General features: G+C 34.0%; 1 protein-coding gene across 4 annotated transcripts in view; it reads right to left on the bottom strand.

Moving 5' to 3' along the window:
* The window catches only part of si:ch211-194g2.4 (nephronectin), a 37332-nt gene extending 17086 nt beyond the window's left edge, over positions 1–20246 (bottom strand). For 2 of the 4 annotated variants that reach the window (XM_062032455.1, XM_062032460.1), the window contains exons 1-4: positions 20176–20246; positions 18128–18269; positions 9063–9220; positions 373–476 (exon numbers count right to left, since the gene is read on the bottom strand). The gene's annotated coding sequence lies outside the window, so the exon portion shown is untranslated. Of the gene's footprint in view, positions 1–372; positions 477–9062; positions 9221–18127; positions 18270–19149; positions 19215–20175 lie in introns of those variants that run through there. The other 2 variants (XM_062032456.1, XM_062032457.1) reach the window with 2 other exon arrangements.
* Between the last annotated feature and the right edge of the window lie 1142 nt (positions 20247–21388).

Below are 21388 nucleotides of genomic sequence, written 5' to 3'. Positions count from 1 at the left end.
TGAGAAGGTGTGTCCAAACCTTTGGCCAGTACTGTATATATGAAAGTACTAATGATATTTGCAAAGTGGAAGCTGAAGGAACAACCCGTCAGATCACAATTTAGAAGTTTGAAGTTCCTCAGTTTGAAGTAGTTTATTTCCTCTGCAGCAAGAATATCAAGTCAAAAGTCAACAGTATCATGCAGGAGTTATAAAAAAGAGAAGGATAGTATTTCCAATGGAGTTGCTGCACCTGCTGCGAGAGATATGTTCTTATTTGGATTGTAACGCTGGTCTGAAGTGCGTCACGGGACATCTGCTTCTAATACACACGCAGGTGCACAGAAGCAGAAAAAAAGGGCCTTAAAGACGTCCGACAAATGGAGGAAATACCTGAGCAAAGTAGATGAGTCATCCCACCAAGACTCTGAATGTTTGACCCCCAAGGAGACACCAGGGGGGTCCAAGCGCTCCATCTCCAACTTCCTGCCAAGTCGCTCCAAAAACAAAAGGGAAAATATGTGAAAGTGTCTGAACGGAGGAGAGCTTTATTGGGACGATTTAAGTTGTTGCCAGGTGACCTGGAGGGGTCAGACTTCAGAGCGGAGCAGTAAAGAAGTCCCCGCTTGTAAGGTCAAAGGTTAGGGGAGCAGTAATTAAGCCAAAAATTGTTAGCAAAAGTGCAAAATATCTTTGTGTACATTTAAAAAAAATATATAAGTACAATTAAAGAAAGCATAAGTAAAAAAAATAAATATATATAAACAGGATTAAAACCTTACTTTTTCAATATATATCCCTTGTTACAAAAAGCTTAAATTACTTAAATATGTAAGAGAAAAGTCTATATATGTATATATATATATATATATATATATATATATATATATATATATATATATATATATATATATATATATATATATATATATATATATATATATATATATATATATATATATATATATATTATTATTATTATTATTATTTTTGCTTTACAGAACATGATTTAAAACTGTACTATTTCTCAAAGTATCCCTTGTTATAAGGAGCCTAAAGTTCAAAAATATATACAGTTAAATTAGAAAAGACTGTTTTTGTTTGTTTTTATCCAGTTTGTTTACATTTTTGCTTTACAAAATATACTATATATATATATATATATATATATATATATATATATATATATATATATATATATACACACAGTATATATATATATATATATATACACATGTTTGCACTAAGTGCAACAGGGACTGTCACTCAAGAATTGGCTTGTACAGCCATGCTAGGCGTTGTCAACAAACATGAATGTACCGTATCAACAAAACATCAAGTTAAAATGTGAAAATTATAATTAGATATGTGCATTGTATAATTACAACACTCATTAAAACTGAAAAGATATTACTAATAATTGACTAAAATAGGATGTAAAACTATTTAAATAAATTTTTTAAAAAAAACTATTAATAATAATTAAAGTACCATTACAAAATAAAAATAAAAGATAAATTAAAAATAAATTAAATAAAAAATTAAACATCAAATCGAAATAAGTGTCTGACACAAGAGCGTAAATTAGCATGGTCAACTGTGACTAAGCTGCCAAAGAAGGAGATATATATATATATATATATATATATATATATATATATATATATATATATATATATATATATATATATATATATATATATAAATATATATATATATATATATATATATATATATGTGTGTGTATATGTATATAGATATATACATATAATTCCATGTGTATATGTATATAGATATATACATATACACATACACATGTATATATACATATGTTATATATATATATTTATATCTATATATATATACACATGTATATATACACACATATACATATATATATATATATATATATTCATACATATACACACACATATATGAATATACATATACATATATACAAGCTTTTTCCACATTTTTTGTTAAAATGTCAAAGGCTGTTCGTCGCAATGGAAGCATTGGGCCGGGCTGAGGGATCACAGTCTGGGGCGATTTCTGAACTGAATCGCAAGATGGATCACATCATGGAAAAGCTGGTTGAAAGGGAAAAATTGGATATGAGGGCCGGCATGGAATAGAACAGACAAGCCATTGTAATGTCTGTTCGCGGAAAAACAAAATCCTAATCTACGATTTGACTCCCTCGAATGGCCTTGATGCAACAACCGGAGCAGGCTGTTCTGAAAACATCCCCCCCCCCGAGGACTACTCAATGATGGACGTTTTTGACCTCCCTCCCTCCTCAACGACACCTGGAGTCGAACTTTTGCTTGCGTGCAGAACCGCCCCAGGCCTATGGACACTACATCAACACACCCAAGACAATGGGCATATACACCCCTCCCCCCAACCCCCACCCCACGCCTTCACCACCGCTTGAATCCCCTTCGGGGTGATGGACGGCTGGCAGTGCTTTATAGCAGCAGTCGACCTCCAGGGCCCCAACTCCCCCACCCCTCTGTTGCGAGTTGTCGTGATTAAATGTAACATGTTTATGTGTGCATTGCATGGAGGTTTTTTTCCCCACTCCAGACTAGGCCCCCTTAGGAGCCCAGTCTAGATTGCATTTTTTTTTACTCATGTTCTTCCCCAGCGTTTTACCTTTTTCCCATCTTTTACGGGGCACCTCGTGGCGACCCATCAGCGTTCCTGTTCTGTAACCCTGTACACTGTTTGTTTGTCTAATCTTGAACGGGTTTGTGCTGAAAACAAAGTTTCGTTGTACTTGTGCAATGACAATAAAGTCCTAGTCCTATCCTATCCTTGAGTCTGACAGAAATCTAATAAACTGCCACAAGTGGAACCTTTTGTTGACGTGTCAAGTTGTGCAGAATTTGCCAAACACATAAATTCAATAGAGGAAAAACGCTGACTCATGTCAAAAAAGGCAACCAATCAGTGCTTAAAATAGAGGAAATATAAGAAAATAAGATGTTTGTTTGCATGAGTCTGCACGAGCTCAGTGTAAATCTGTTGGTTGCACTTCCTCCATGTTGTGGCGTGGGCGTGTCCTCGTGCCACCAGCTCGCCACGGCTGTGAGCTGGCGATAGAGCGAGCGTGGCGGCACTGAGCGCTCGGCGCAGCCATTGGACACAGAGCTTTGCAGAGATTAGCGTGCACACTGTGTACCAAAACCAGGATTAGCACCGTCGCCACAGAAACACTGCGGCCGTGTCGCCACGGAGGAATGAATAGGCAATATTTCCCCGCGCGGAGGCAGGAATGGCTGCCCTCCATTTGGAGGATTTATTTTGTAAAGTCAACGCTGACGAATGACGCCTTTCAATGGTTGTGTGTGGGAGGGTTGGCAGTTTATTTTTTATTTTTTTATAGCACATATTTCTCTCCTTTTGGTGCGGCGTGCATTTGATGACATTTTCTCCACAGATTGAAAGGAATCAGTTAAAAGGAAGATTTATGTCAGAAGTGCGGGGGACATTTTTGATGACATTTTGATTATTTTTATTTCTTGCACTGTAAAAATGCACTCATTTATTTTGGACATGTTTAAAAAAATTTAAATAAAAATAAAACAGGTATTATTATTATTAGTATTAATTACTAAAAATTGTTATTAGCATCAACACTTACAGACTTTTTGCTTTTTTTTTGTTTAATTCCATTTCTACATTTTGCCAACTGCCATTCACTGCAATACAAAATGGTGTCCCTCAGGGTCCCAATATTTCTATAAATTAGTACAGAGGTCTTCCACAGGAGCTTCAGCTCAGACTTCCGAGAGGAGCAGTAAAGAAGTCCCCGCTTGTAAGGTCAAAGGTCAGGGGTGCAGTAATTAATCCAAAAATTGTTAGCAAAAGTGCAAAATATCTTTGTGTACATTTAAAAAAAATATGAGTACAATTAAAGAAAGCATAAGTAAAAAAAATATATATATAATATATATATAAACAGGATTAAAACCTTACTTTTTCAATATATATCCATTGTTACAAAAAGCTTAAATTACTTAAATATATTCAGTTGAATGAGAAAAGCATATATATATATATATATATATATATATATATATATATACATACATATATATATACATATATATATTTTTTTTAAATTTAATTACAAAACATGATTTAGAACTATACTATTTCTCAAAGTATCCCTTGTTATAAGGAGCCTAAAGTTCAAAAATATATACGGTTAAATTAGAAAAGACTGTTTTTGTTTGTTTTCATCCAATTTGTTTACATTTTTGCTTTACTATATATATATATATATATATATATATATATATATATATATATATATATATATATATATATATATATATATATACACACATATATATACATACATACATATACATATATACACACACACACACACACCCACACACACACATATATATATATATATATATATATATATATATATATATATATATATATATATATATATATATATATATACATATATATACATACATACATACATACATACATATATATATATATATATATATATATATATATATATATATATATATATATATATATATATATATATATACGTATATACATGTTTAAAAAAAATAAAAAAATAAAAAATAAAACAGGTATTAGGTATTATTATTATTAGTAGTAGTATTAATTACAAAAAATGTTTATTAGCATCAACACTTACAGACTTTTTGCTTTTTTTTTGTTTAATTCCTTTTCTACATTTTGCCAACTGGCATTCACTGCAATACAAGATGGTGTCCCTCAGGGTCGCAATATTTTTATAAACTAGTACAGAGGTCTTCCACAGGGCTTCCTACTTTTGTTTTTGTTTTACCAGGTACCACCTGGTACCAAACTTGGCCCTCCAAGTACCACCAACATTAAAATACAGTAGCGTAGTAAGCCTAAGAATTCATTTAAACCAAGGCAGAGGTTTTATTTAACAAGTGTATTTAAGATTTTTGGCCACTCTAACATTACACACGGTTTGAACAGTAACACTGTGTTTGAATAAAGGGCAATCAAACACTGTGCTTTAATCAAGTGATTCTTTGGCGTACCACTAGATGGAGTCCACGTACTTGTTTTTTGGCAAAAAACAAAAAACGAGTGCATCAGGACATGCACTGGAGCATATGGAAGGCTGTGCAATACTTCAACTAAACAGGATATAAAGTAAACGCACTGCACTGCAAAAACCGAAATCTAATAATAATTAAATATCTCAAATAAGGGTGATATTTGCTTATTTTCTGTCTGAACAGATAGTTTTTGTCACTAAGCAGATTTTATGTTAGAGTGTTTTACTTGTTTTATGTGTTTTGGTCCTAAATGATGTCAGTAAGATATTACAGCTTGTTGCTGAGATTTGATGAGCTATATTGAGTAAAACATGCTTGAAACTAGAATATCAACTGTTGCAAAGCTGTGTCATCAACACCCACAAGTATAAAACTACTTTTTTAAAGTCATCATTTCTTATTTCAAGCATGAAAAAAAGAAAAATCATGACTTTGACACAATTGTGTCTCATAATTAAAACAGATGACAGCCAAATGGACTTTGCTGTTTTATTTTCAATGAAACAATAGAAAATAGGTACTCATATAGTAGTACAGTTGGCACAGTACAGTAAACTGACAGTTAATATTTAAACATTTAACATGTGATATTTCTAACAATTTTGAACAGAAATAGTTCATGCACATTCAGATAAATTCCTCAAAATTACAATTAAAAAAAATTGTGGCCGGGCTGTAAATATATGCGCACTAATTGACTGAAAGAGCAGGCACTTGGCGCGATGATGTCATGTTGTCCATGGAAAAATGCATTTTTAGACCATATGATTTGCCTGAGCGGCTAGGAGACCCCGAGAGTAACAAGCGGTTGCCTTGTTGCCTTTCCATTAAGAACAATAAATTAGTTTTTAGTATAAGTTTGCTGGTTTCAAGAAATGTAATGCTGAGCGCATATCATTATGTCAAGATAATGGCACTAGCATTTACTTCATTTAAGAATATTTTTCAACATATTGAGCAAAAAGGTCTTTTTTTTTTTCTACCAAGAAAAGTGCACTTGTTATTAGTGAGAATATACTTATTTTAAGGTATTTTTGGGTCCATTGAGGTTAGCTAATTTTACTTGTTTTTGAACGTCTTGACAAGCCAAATTTTCTTGTTAGATGATTTTCATTAGTTCAAATAAAATACCCCTCATTTTTGTATTTTTTTTTCTTGTTTTTGAACACTGACATTTTGCAGTGTGAATGTTGGACGTGAGCAAAGCACGCGTCCACAAAGAATATTGTTCCGACGCTAACGAGCAGCAACTTATCTGACAGCAGGAGTGAAGTTGCTGCAGGGGGAACACAAACAAAACAGGAACAGCAACCAAAATAAGAGCAAGAGACAGGAACCAATACACCAAACACAAGGAAAACGCCAACAAACTCAAACTAAGACATGACCTGTGTTGACAGGTCATGACAGTTGAAGAAATGGTTTGAAGATGTCAACAGTTTGACCCTGGAACAGACGATTTCTTCTTTTTTTCCCCCGTACTGCACAAGCAAGCAGCACGCAAGCCAAGTGTTGCTAGTGTGTTGCTAGCGTGTTGACTTTGTAAACTACAGATTAGGAGCGCAAACATGGAGGCCCTCGCCAAGCAGCATCAATGCCACAATGCAGCCGTTAAACATTTGCACAACTCTTTCTCAGCCACTACTACACTAAACACACACACACACACACACACACACACACACACACGCACGCACACACGTGAAAACTTCAAAGCGAGGTGGTGGTTTGCAGCACACATGAGAGTAGAAATATCCTGCAATGTACTTACAGCCTGTTGTTCATGTTTATATACACACGGTATCCATTCATAAAAACTACAACACAATAATAGTAATAAATAATCACTAAATATACGACCTCATTTTGTTGTTTGCAGAGATTCTCTCAACATACGGATTCACTTTTGATACCGCTTACTACTGTCTTGTTGCAATGTAGCAAACATAAATAGTAATAATGATAATGACATGTCATTAAAATGATATATTAGGTGTAACGCCCTTTATTACACTATACTGCTTTTTGTAATGTTTGTTTTTTACATGGTGGTTTAATTTGAATTGGATTAGTATTATGTCCACCCATAAATAATTACACTTAGCATAATAATAAAATAATTAATGTAATTTTTATTTTATGCATGTTTAATGACAATAAATTGAATCTTCAAGATACTTAATAAATACAATATTGTTTTTATTTGTATGATAATGTAATCTGTTTTAGTAGCTGTGCTACTTGCTAAAAAAAATGGCATGTCATATTTTTTTAATGTTTTTTAGAAATGTCATGGATTAATTACATATTGTTGAAAAAAATATTTTATAATTTTAAAATTCTAATTTATTTTACATTTTATAAAAATTATGTCGTATGACTTGCTAATTTCTTAAGATTTATTTAAATTGCTTACTTTTTAAATTATTGTATTTAATATATATCTGTCTGTGTTGGCCCTGTGATGAGGTGGCGATTTGTCCAGGGTGTACCTCGCCTTCCGCCCAAATGCAGCTAAGATAGGCTCCAGCACCCCCCGCAACCCCGAAAGGGACAAGCGGTAGAAAATGGATATGTGTATATATATATATATATATATATATATATATATATACATACATACATACATACATATATATATAACTTATGATATACTATTTTTAGCAAGTAGCACAGCTACTAAAACAAATATGAAACAAAAATTTCTAAGAACAAGAATAGACTGTCGAGTTTCAGATGAAAGTTCTCTTTTTCTGGCCATTTTGAGCGTTTAATTGACCCCACAAATGTGATGCTCCAGAAAGTCAATCTGCTCAAAGGAAGGTCAGTTTTGTAGCTTCTGTAACGAGCTAAACTGTTTTCAGATGTGTGAACATGATTGCACAAGGGTTTTCTAATCATCAATTAGCCTTCTGAGCCAATGAGCAAACACATTGTACCATTAGAACACTGGAGTGATAGTTGCTGGAAATGGGCCTCTATACACCTATGTAGATATTGCACCAAAAACCAGACATTTGCAGCTAGAATAGTCATTTACCACATTAGCAATGTATAGAGTGTATTTCTTTAAAGTTAAGACTAGTTTAAAGTTATCTTCATTGAAAAGTACAGTGCTTTTCCTTCAAAAATAAGGACATTTACATGTGACCCCAAACTTTTGAACGGTAGTGTATATATTTATATTTATATATTCACTAATTTGTTATTTAATTTTAATTCCATTCCCAAAAAATATTTTTCATTTATTTTTTTCCATTAGCTGTGCTACTTACTAAAAAATGGTAAGTCACAAAATATCATTTTTTTTAATGCATTATAATTTCTCTAAATACATTTTTATAAATGTAATCAGTTAACTAGATATTTGTTAAAAAAAATATTTATTTTTGAATGACCAAAATTTGTATTTACATTTTATTAAAATAAGTCTTATAACTCTCAAATTTGTTATTTGTTTAAATCAATAATTATTTTTTTCATTTTTTTTTTTAGTAGCTGTGCAACTTGCTAAAAAAAAAAAAAAAAGGTAATTCACAAAATATCGTTGTTTTAAATGAATTATAATTCCTCAAAAACATTTTTTAGGGATGTAATTTTTTAAGAAGAATTTTTGTAAATATTTTTTATTTCCATGTTAATTTTTTCGAAGACGTGGTACTTGCTAAACACGGTATGTCACAAGTTATCATTTTCTTTATTATAATTTATATATATTTTTATGTTGTTTTTTTAAAGAAATGTAATCGACTATTTAGAATTTTGTTTAAAAACATTTTTTTTTTTTTAATTTTAAGAATTTTTTTTTCAATTAAGTTAAATAACTGTAATTTGTTAAGATGTATTTGAAAAAATTCATTATTGTCTATATCTAATTGTATTATTTTCAGTGAAAATGAGGGTGAAAAAGCATTTCAAAGACTTCTAAACAGGAACAAGAGCAGGTATCGTAAGATAAGAGACAACAAATCATGTCAGCCTTACCTGTCGCTCTCTCTGCTCTCTGTGGGCGGAGTCTCAGCACGCCGTCTAATGACAGATTGCGCCTCGGCGGGAACCTTAATTGCATCATTCCATGCAGGCCAGTCAGTGCTGGAGTCTGAGCGAGTAAACAAGCTCTGGATGGGAGACACATTTGGAGCCTGAGAAAGCAAACGTGGATTTAACGTCACTTGACTGCACGAGAGCATGGTGTTCATGGTATTGCATCACCGCATAAACAAAAGGAGGTCACACTGATAGTGACATCATCATCTCAGGATTTGGTCCTCGCACGTGTCCAAATGTACGCTGTAGTAGTTTGACACGAGCTACACATTCCCAGTAAATGTTCTGGCATAAATCAACAAGAGGACATGTGTTGTTTTTGCAAGAACATTTTATGATATCAATATTTCATCTGCCATGTATGCGCTCCCTACTTTTTACAGTGTGTATGTGTAACTGTACATAGTCACATTTACAAAACCCAAAAGCAGTGAAGTTGGCAGGTTGTGTAAATGGTAAATAAAAACAGAATACAATGATTTGCGAATCCTTTTCAACTTATATTCAATTGAATGCACTACAAAGACAAGATACTTAATGTTCACACCGACAAACTTTGTTATTTTTGGCAAACATTAGCTCATTTGGAATTTGATGCCTGCAACATGTTTCAAAAAAGCGGGCACAAGTGGCAAAAAAGACTGAGAAAGTTGAGGTATTCCCATCAAACACTTATTTGGAACATCCCACAGGTGAACAGGCTAATTGGGAACAGGTGGGTGCCATGATTGGGTATAAAAGCAGCTTCCATGAAATGCTCAGTCATTCACAAACAAGGATGGGGCGAGGGTCACCACTTTGTCAACAAATGCCTGAGCAAATTGTCCAACCCTTTAAGAACATTTCTCAACCAGCTATGGCAAGGAATTTAAGGATTTCACCATTTTAAAGCTAATTCTGGTTGCATGGAGATGGCCTGAAAATATATATTTTAAATGGATTCTTATAGAAAAAAACAATAATAATAATAATAATAATATTTTTTTCTAAAACTTCATTTTAATTTAGTTTCAGAATCGATTCTGGATCAAACACGATTCTCGATTCAAACCGCAATGTATTATTTGGCATAATAATTATAATGAAACTTTTTCAAAACAGGTTACATGTTAGAAAAGCTCCTTCTTGTTTCATGAAGATGGCCTAAAAAATATATATTTTTAAATGGATTCCTATAGAAAAAGCAATAATAATAATATTTTTTTCTAAAACTTTATTTTATTTTAGATCGATTTTGAAAATGATGAATCGGTTTAGAATCGGGATGAATAAGAATTGCAATTTGGATGTGAATCGATTTTTTTGTGCATCCCTATTGTGTCTTCAGGGTCTGAATCTTTGGGCACCTAACAATTTAATCTGATCCCGATTACCGGGGTGATGATTCGATTCAGAATTGATTCTCACTTCAACCCGATTCTAAATTCAAACGGATTCTCGCAATGTGTTATTCGGTGTAATTATTGTAAGGAAACTTTTTCAAAACAGGTTCAAAGGTTAGAAAAGCTACTTCTGATTGCATGGAGATGGCCTAAAAATGTCTTTGATTCTTGTAAAAAAATCATAATATTGTTTTTTAAGACAGTTTTTAAATTTTATGTTGATTTTTGAAAATGATTAATCGATTTAGAATCGGGATGAATAAGAATCACGATTCGGCTGTGAATCGATTTTTTTTGTGCACCTCTAATGATTAGTGATCAGAGGCAGGTGAGTCCCCCAGACCACTAATCAAGAGCAAGTGTAGAGAATGTCGATATTCTCCAAAATGTATCAAGTTGTACAAATACTTGTGGAAACTTGTATTTCCCCCCTTAAACCTGCCAGAGTCATGTATGGTGGACAATCGGCGCCGATCTACATTTCTGCCAACGGGTGCTCGGGGTGTGTGTATTAGTGTTGTCCCGATACCAATATTTTGGTACCGGTACCAAAAGTATTTCGGTACTTTTCTAAATAAGAGGGGTCCACAAAGAATTTGATTATTGGCTTTATTTTAACAAAAAAATCTTAGGGTACATTAAACATATGTTTATTATTGCAGTTTAGTCCTTAAATAAAATAGTGAACATACTAGACAACTTGTCTTTTAGTAGTAAGTAAACAAACAAAGGCTCCTAATTAGTCTGCTGACGTATGCAGTAACATATTGTGTCATTTATCTACCTATTATTTTGTCAACATTATTAAGGACAAATGGTGGAAAATGAATTATTAATCTACTTGTTCATTTACTGTTAATATCTGCTTACTTTCTCTTTCAACATGTTCTAGCTACACTTCTGTTAAAATGTAATAATCACTTATTCTTCTCGTTTAGATACTTTTCATTAGTTTTGGATGATACCACAAATTTGGGTATCGATCCGATACCAAGTAGTTAAAGGATCATACATTGGTCATATTCAAAGTCCTCATGTGTCCAGGGACATATTTACTGAGTTTATAAACATAATATACATTTTAAAAAAACGAAAGATTTTGTGATGTTAAAAAATATTTATATAATCATAGTAGTATCAACTAGATACGCTATTGTACTTGGTATCATTACAGTGGATGTTAGGTGTAGACCCACCCATGGCGTTTGTTTACATTGTAGCGTCCCGGAAGAGTTGGTGCTGCAGGGAATTTGTTCTGTAGTGTTTATGTTGTGTTGCGGTGCAAATATTCTCCCAAAATGTGTTTGTCATTGTTGTTTAGTGTGGTTTCACGATATGGCACATGTTTATGACAGTGTTGGCATTGTTCATACTGCCACCCTTATTGTGACATGTATGGCTGTTGAGTAAGTATGCACTTCATTCACTCGTGTGCAGTGTGTTCAAAGTTAAGATGATTGTGTCATTAGTTCACTGTCGGGCACAATGAAATCCTGGTTAGGGTTTGATAATTATAGACTGTGATTTATGGTGTTATTGGTATGAAAAACGGTCCAAACTCGCCACAAAATTAACAACAACAAGATTGGTTAATCAAAAATTATTTTAAAGATTGAAAGTTGCCATCAATCCCTCGTGGGTGCGCTGCAAAAAGTCAGTGTTCAAAAACAAGAAAAAAAATACAAAAATGAGGGGTATTTTATTTGAATTAAGCAAAATTATCTGCCAATAGAACAAGAAAATTTGGCTTGTCAAGACTGTCCAAAACAAGTAAAATTAGCTCACTTCAATGAACCCAAAAATACCTTAAAATAAGTATATTCTCACTAATAACAAGTGCACTTTTCTTGGTAGAAAAATAAAAAGAGACCTTTTTGCTCAATATGTTGAAAAATATTCTTAAAAGAAGTAAATGCTAGTGCCATTATCTTGACATAATGATATGTGCTCGGCATTACATTTCTTGAAACCAGCAAACTTATACTAAAAACTAATTTATTGTTCTTAATGGAAAGGCAACAAGGCAACCGCTTGTTACTCTCGGGGTCTCCTAGCCGCTCAGGCAAATCATATTGTCTAAAAATGCATTTTTCCATGGACAACATGACATCATCGCGCCAAGTGCGTGCTCTTTCAGTCAAGTAGTGCGCATATATACAGCCCGGCCCCCGGCCAAAATGTTTTTAATTGTCATTTTGAAGAATTTATCTGAATGTGCATGAACTATTTCTGTTTCCAAAATTGTTAGAAATGTCACACAGTGTTTCCCACACATTCATTTATTTGTGGCGGCCCGCCACGAAAGAATTACGTCCGCCACAAACAGATTTTTTTTTTTTTTTTTTTGTCCTGTCCAGCTTCTCAGGCAAATCATATAGTTGATGTAGATGCCCATATCGGCTGTTCAGATTTACTTTACAAAAGAGAAGTGTAGGATACTTCTCTTGTTGCCTTATTTGTATTTGACTTTATTAAATGTATTTATATTATCATTTGGTGCAGCCGGGCCGGAGCAGGAGGGGATAGAAAGAGAGAAATTATTATGTTGCTGGTAAATAATATGGTTGTAGTAGTAGGCTAAAGTTAAATTATTTAGTATGCACTAATTAAAGGGGTAGAGCTTTAAGAAACATTTTAGTTTTTATATTTTATAAGATATATTTCTTGTAAGAACCACAATTAATTCATATATTTCAGTGAATAACTTATTGTTCTAATCTGTATATAAATATGTACATAAAGTGTTGTAATTATATTGTAAAATGGATGGATGGACGTTTAAAACAAAACTGTTATTATTAATTAGTAAGTATACATTTTTTGAGCCTTTTTAGAGAAAATCACATCATTGTAGTAAATTATGCAAATTACTCGATGATGTCATGTGACCACGCCCATAGCCACGCCCCCACCGCCACAGGTATCTTGGCAGATTATGGGAAACACTGTGTCACATGTCAAATGTTGAAATATTAACTGTCAGTTTACTGTACTGTGCCAACTGTACTACTATATGAGTACATATTTTCTATTGTTTCATTGAAAATAAAACAGCAAAGTCCATTTGGCTGTCATCTGTTTTAATATGAGACACAATTGTGTCAAAGTCATGATTTTTTATTTCATGCTTGAAGTAAGAAATGATTACTTTAAAAAAGTAGTTTTATACTTGTGAGTGTTGATGACACAGCTTTGCAACAGTTGATATTCTAGTTTCAAGCATGTTTTACTCAATATAGCTCATCAAATCTCAGCAACAAGCTGTAATATCTTACTGAGATCATTTAGGACCAAAACCCTTAAAACAAGTAAAACACTCTAACATAAAATCTGCTTAGTGAGAAGAATTATCTTATCAGACAGAAAATAAGCAAATATCACCCTTATTTGAGATATTTACTCTTACTTAGATTTCAGTTTTTGTCATTGTCCCGAAGCACCCACGTGGATCAGCGCCTATGTGGTGGACTACGACGGCTGCCTCCAAGCACCATGGCCTCTGCCAATTACCCAAGAAGTACTGCTGGTGTACACCATATTACCGCACGCACTTGCAGCCATTTGAGTCCTGCACATAGTTGGTGTACAGAACGGTGTTTACTCAGAGTACCGGGTTACAGTCTGGGAGAGATCGCCTGACCACGGCTCGTTTGGGAAGAGAAACCCAGAAGGACTCCAGGAGAAAAGTAATGATTCACGCAACATGTGACGTTTACATGCTTTAACACCACTTCTACTCCATGCCATTTGGACTGCGTGTGAATACAGACAACTGGCTGTTGCGTTACTCCAAATATTGTAGTGTGTGCGTGTTAGTGTGTGTGTGAGGGAGTGAGTGAGGTGGGTGGTCTGTGTTCACTCTCATTAAACAAGCCAAAACCTCATTGGTATTTTGAGAAGGAAATTAATACGGCCATGATGCGTGCGTGTGGCTGCATGCGTTAACGTGCTTGTGTACTTCCGAAAGGAGGAGTGTAGTGGAAAACTCTTTCGAAAGCACCTTATGTATCAGCGTACTTTCCAACATGGCCGAATTATGACCATGAAAAATGGACTTGATAGTGAAATAATCAAACAAGTTGGTTTGTTTGATTATTTATACAAGCCCTGGCAAAAATTAGGTATCAGCAGACTTGGAGGATGTTCATTCAGTAGTTGAATATTGTAGAAAGAAACTAAAGTCATTTCAATGGCAACCTTCTGGCTCCAAGAAACACTAAGAATTAAAGAAGATCTATTGTGGCACACTGCAAAAACTGAAATCTAAGTAAGATTAAGTATCTCAAATAAGGGTGATATTTGCTTATTTTCTGTCTGATAAGATAATTCTTCTCACTAAGCAGATTTTATGTTAGAGTGTTTTACTTGTTTTAAGTGTTTTGGTCCTAAATGATCTCAGTAAGATATTACAGCTTGTTGCTGAGATTTGATGAGCTATATTGAGTAAAACATGCTTAAACTAGAATATCAACTGTTGCAAAGCTGTGTCATCAACACTCACAAGTATAAAACTACTTTTTTAAAGTAATCATTTCTTATTTCAAGCATGAAAACAAAAATCATGACTTTGACACAATTGTGTCTCATAATTAAAAACAGATGACAGCCAAATGGACTTTGCTGTTTTATTTTCAATTAAACAATAGAAAATACGTACTCATATAGTAGTACAGTTGTTATTAGTGAGAATATACTTCTTTTAAGATATTTTTGGGTTCATTGAGGTTAGCTAATTGTACTTGTTTTGGAAAGTCTTTACAAGCCGAATTTTCTTGTTCTATAGGCAGATAATTTTGCTTAGTTCAAATAAAATACCCCTCATTTTTGTATTTTTTTTCTTCTTGTTTTTGAACACTGACTTTTTGCAGTGTAGTGGAATAATCAAACAAGTTAGTTTGTTTGACTATTTATATAAGCCCTGGCAAAAATGAGGTACCAGCAGACTTGGAGGATGTTCATTCAGTTGTTGAATATTGTAGAAAGAAACTAAAGTCATTTCAATGGCAACCTTCTGGCTCCAAGAAACACTAAGAATTAAAGAAGATCTATTGTGGCACACTGCAAAAACTGAAATCTAAGTAAGATTAAGTATCTCAAATAAGGGTGATATTTGCTTATTTTCTGTCTGATAAGATAATTCTTCTCACTAAGCAGATTTTATGTTAGAGTGTTTTACTTGTTTTAAGTGTTTTGGTCCTAAATGATCTCAGTAAGATATTACAGCTTGTTGCTGAGATTTGATGAGCTATATTGAGTAAAACATGCTTAAACTAGAATATCAACTGTTGCAAAGCTGTGTCATCAACACTCACAAGTATAAAACTACTTTTTTAAAGTAATCATTTCTTATTTCAAGCATGAAAACAAAAATCATGACTTTGACACAATTGTGTCTCATAATTAAAAACAGATGACAGCCAAATGGACTTTGCTGTTTTATTTTCAATTAAACAATAGAAAATACGTACTCATATAGTAGTACAGTTGTTATTAGTGAGAATATACTTCTTTTAAGATATTTTTGGGTTCATTGAGGTTAGCTAATTGTACTTGTTTTGGAAAGTCTTTACAAGCCGAATTTTCTTGTTCTATAGGCAGATAATTTTGCTTAGTTCAAATAAAATACCCCTCATTTTTGTATTTTTTTTCTTCTTGTTTTTGAACACTGACTTTTTGCAGTGTAGTGGAATAATCAAACAAGTTGGTTTGTTTGACTATTTATATAAGCCCTGGCAAAAATGAGGTACCAGCAGACTTGGAGGATGTTCATTCAGTTGTTGAATATTGTAGAAAGAAACTAAAGTCATTTCAATGGCAACCTTCTGGCTCCAAGAAACACTAAGAATTAAAGAAGATCTATTGTGGCACACTGCAAAAACTGAAATCTAAGTAAGATTAAGTATCTCAAATAAGGGTGATATTTGCTTATTTTCTGTCTGATAAGATAATTCTTCTCACTAAGCAGATTTTATGTTAGAGTGTTTTACTTGTTTTAAGTGTTTTGGTCCTAAATGATCTCAGTAAGATGATACAGCTTGTTGCTGAGATTTGATGAGCTATATTGAGTAAAACATGCTTGAAACTAGAATATCAACTGTTGCAAAGCTGTGTCATCAACACTCACAAGTATAAAACTACTTTTTTAAAGTAATCATTTCTTATTTCAAGCATGAAAACAAAAATCATGACTTTGACACAATTGTGTCTCATAATTAAAAACAGATGACAGCCAAATGGACTTTGCTGTTTTATTTTCAATGAAACAATAGAAAATACGTACTCATATAGTAGTACAGTTGTTATTAGTGAGAGTATACTTATTTTAAAGTATTTTTTCGGGTTCATTGAGGTTAGCTAATTTTACTTGTTTTGGAAAGTCTTTACAAGCCTAATTTTCTTGTTCTATTGGCAAATAATTTTGCTTAGTTCAAATAAAATACCCCTCATTTTTGTTATGTTTTTTCTTGTTTTTTAACACTGACTTTTTGCAGTGTAGTGAAATAATCAAACAAGTTGGTTTGTTTGACTATTTATACAAGCCCTGGCAAAAATGAGGTACCAGCAGACTTGGAGGATGTTCATTCAGTTGTTGAATATTGTAGAAAGAAACTAAAGTAATTTCAATGGCAACCTTCTGGCTCCAAGAAACACAAAGAAATAAAGAAGATCTATTGTGGCACACTGCAAAAACTGAAATCTAAGTAAGATGAAATATCTCAAATAAGGGTGATATTTGCTTATTTTCTGTCTGATAAGATAATTCTTCTCACTAAGCAGATTTTATGTTAGAGTGTTTTACTTGTTTTAAGGGTTTTGGTCCTAAATGATCTCAGTAAGATATTACAGCTTGTTGCTGAGATTTGATGAGCTATATTGAGTAAAACATGCTTGAAACTAGAATATCAACTGTTGCAAAGCTGTGTCATCAACACTCACAAGTATAAAACTACTTTTTTAAAGTAATCATTTCTTATTTCAAGTATAAAATAAAAAATCATGACTTTGACACAATTGTGTCTCATTATTAAAAACAGATGACAGCCAAATAGACTTTGCTGTTTTATTTTCAATGAAATAATAGAAAATACGTACTCATATAGTAGTACAGTTATCATATTTTTTTGTTTTTTTGTTATGTTTTTTATCATATTGATTTTTATATTTATTTATTTATTGTTTTTATTCAGTCATTCGTGGAGCATAAAATTGTTTTTAACATGGCTGTGCAGCACTTTGGAAACATTCTTGTTGTTTAAATGTGCTATATAAATAAAGTGGATTGGATTGGATTATTAGTGAGAATATACTTATTTTAAGGTATTTTTGGGTTCACTGAGGTTAGCTAATTTTACTTGTTTGGGAAAGTCTTGACAAGCCAAATTTTCTTATTCTATTGGCAGATAATTTTGCTTAGTTCAAATAAAATACCCCTAATTTTTGTATTTTTTTCTTGTTTTTGAACACTGACTTTTTGCAGTGTAGTCAGTGCCAGTTTCATTTTAGATCAAGCACAGTGGAAAAATGATGCAATCACCCTGTAAAAGTTCATTTACAAAGCTAACACCTGCATCAGATTAAACCTGTTCATTAGTCTGCAGTTAAAAAAAGGAGTGTCCACACCTTGGAGAGCTGTTGCGGCAGGTGGATTGACACGAATCACGGCTCCAACACGAGAGGATTATTAAACTTCTTCAAGAAGGGTGAATCATCCCGCGATGTTGCAAAAGATGTTTGTTGATTGTTCACAGTCAGTGTGTAAAATCTGGACCAAGTACAAACAACATGGCAAGGTTGTAAAAGGCAAGCATACTGGTAGACCATGGAAAACATCAGAAAACTTCAAGCAATATGTTATGAAAACAGAAAATGCAGACTAAAACAATTGAAGAACAAATGGGCGGAAAACTGGAGTCACCGTCTGTGAACCAACTGTAAGAAAGCGCCTAAAGGAAATGGAATTTAAATATAGAAAAGCTAAAAAAAAAAAGTTTTTATTAACATCTAAACATGAAAAACAAGGTTCTAATCGGCTACAGCAAATCAATGGTAGACTATGGATGACTGGATGAAAGTCATATTCAGTGATGAATCATGAATCTGCATTAGGGCAAGGTCAGGGGTCAGCATCCCAAAATGGTGAAAGAGCCATATGGGTGAGGGCGGACCTACGTCACTTCCGCCTACCAATCCCCTAGCAACCGGGAATTCGTTGAAAACAAACCGACTCACAGCGAACACAGCATTGACAGAAAAAGCATTTAACGAGCGTTGTGGCTTGGAAGTCGGCGTTAAATCCTTCATTTACGCATTTTTACTTATTCGCATATCGTGTGAAAAAACGAAAATGTATTATTTGCGTCAGACTCGTCTCAGTGAACTTTAAAGCTTCTCAGGCTTAGCTTAGCTTGCTAGTTAGCTTAGCCTGCGCGCTACTAAGAAAGAGACGCGGAAGTTATCAACAACAAGATCAAGTGTTAGTGTACAAAATATTGAGAGATTTGAGGGCTACATGTATTGAATGGCAACATGAAAATTATAGGGTTTATTGGTTTTTAAAAACCCAACTGTTAAGTGCAAATTTAAACGAAATCGGTTTTCGAAAATAGCTAGCTAGGCTATAGACTATATAGTATATTACTTACTTAACTTAATCCTCTTCTTCCCGGGTGGGAAATAAGGCTTTGACGACTCGACGCCATTCATCTCGCTGCTGTGCTCGTCTCTGTGCCTCGCCCCATGTAAGCTTCATCTCTTTCAGCTCCCCTTCAACTGTTCATCGCCAGGTGTTCTTTGGCCGCCCTGGCTTACGTTTTCCCGGTGGTGTCCATCTTAACGCTGCCTTTGGTATCCTCTCATTGTCCGGTTTTCGAAAATAGCTAGCTAGGCTATAGACTATATAGTATATACCTCATGTTATTTTTGTCCAACAACAACTTCAGCTGTCGAACGTTATAAGGTACAAATTCAACAAGTACAACATTAGCACGGACGGTATAGCCAAGTTGTGGTTAAGAAGGTGGATTTTTGTTCCTTATATTTACCAGAAACGAAGTGATCCGAACACACGACCCGGGACTTTGGGGGACTCCAGTGAGAACCGTCCTCGTTTTCCCGGTGTAAAGCTGCGAGCCATTTGTCTCGTCTCTGTGGGCTTTTATCACGCTTTGGCAGAACAAAATACAACCTTTGTTTTCCCTGTTTCCAGTTGTGGTTAGCACAACCAAAAACAACACAGTTTTTCGGCATTTTGGAGGCAGAATGACGGGTTTAACCAGCGTAGGTCGACAGGTTAAAGAGTAATGGCAACGGTTTGTTTTCAACGCCAGTCTGGTTGCTATGGCTCGAAGAACCCGTATGTAGCTCAGTTGCCCGGATGTGTCGGCCCTAACCCATTGGGACCAAAAATACAAAAACAAATCTGTCTGGAGCCGCAAAAAATTAAAAGCCATATTACATACAGATAGTGTGTCATGAGATATACATTGAATTAAGAGGACTTAAAAGAAACTAAATTAGCTCAAATATACCTACAAATGAGGCATAATGATGCAATATGTACATATCGCTAGCCTAAATAGCATGTTAGCATCGATTAGCTTGCAGTCATGCAGTGACCAAATATGTCTGATTAGCACTCCACACAAGTCAATAACATCAACAAAACTCACCTATGTGCATTCACGCACAACGTCAAAAGTTTGGTGGACAAAAAGAGACAGAAAAAGAAGTGGCATAAAACACGTCTTAGAAAGTCGGAGAAAGTTATACATGTAAAAAACAAACTACGGTGAGTTCAAGGACCGCCAAAATTAGTAGGACAAAACGGCGCTCGCCAAATACTCGAATCAGTGAAGCATGTTTAATTATTATACATGCTTCACATATTAGACTTTAATATAAACAATGTGCTTTATAACAATTAGGGAGGTTTGTGTCATGTTTGTCCTACAGAAACCATATTAACACAAAAAATATACGTTTTTCCTCCCATCTTTTTCCATTTTTCATACATTTTTGAAAAAAGCTCCAGAGAGCCACTAGGGCGGCGCTAAAGAGCCGATGCGGCTCTAGAGCGGCGGGTTGCCGACCCCCGAGCAAGATGATGATGCTGGAACTTTTGTTTGGTGGCGTTCCAATGACAGTGTTTCCCACACATTCATTTATTTGTGGCGGCCCGCCACGAAAGAATTAAGGCCGCCACAAATAGATTTTTTTTTTTTAAATTATTTTTTATTTTATTTATTTTTTGTCCTGTCCAGCTTCTCAGGCAAATCATATAGTTGATGTAGATGCCCATGTCGGCTGTTCAGATTTACTTTACAAAAGACAAGTGTAGGATCAAGATTTTTGGAGCTCTTTGTTCAGTGGATCAGATGTTTGATGAAGCTCTGTGTCTATCTACCACCACTACTGTTTTCTGTTTATTTGTTACTGACTGTGGCAGGACACCTCTGCCTCTGTTTCACTTTATGTTGCTGGTAAATAATATGGTTGTAGTAGTAGGCTAAAGTTAAATTATTTAGTATGCACTAATTAAAGGGGCAGAGCTTTAAGAGACATTTTAGCTTTTATATTTTTATAAGATATATTTTTTGTAAGAACCACAATTAATAAATATATTTCAGTGAATAACTTATTGTTTAAATCTGTATATAAATATGTACATAAAGTATTGTAATTAAATTGTAAAATGGATGGATGGACGTTTAAAACAAAACTGTTAGTATTAATTAGTAAGTATACTTTTTTTGAGCCCTTTTAGAGAAAATCATATCATTGTAGTACATTATGCAAATTACTCGATGATGTCATGGTGACCACGCCCATAGCCACGCCCCCACCGCCACAGGTATCTTGGCAGTTTATGGGAAACACTGAATG

Source organism: Entelurus aequoreus, linkage group LG22, assembly GCF_033978785.1.
Source record: "Entelurus aequoreus isolate RoL-2023_Sb linkage group LG22, RoL_Eaeq_v1.1, whole genome shotgun sequence".
In the NCBI taxonomy this organism is placed as follows: domain Eukaryota; kingdom Metazoa; phylum Chordata; class Actinopteri; order Syngnathiformes; family Syngnathidae; genus Entelurus; species Entelurus aequoreus.
Note: the sequence above shows the minus strand (reverse complement) of the source record. Positions and strands in the feature narration are given on the sequence as shown.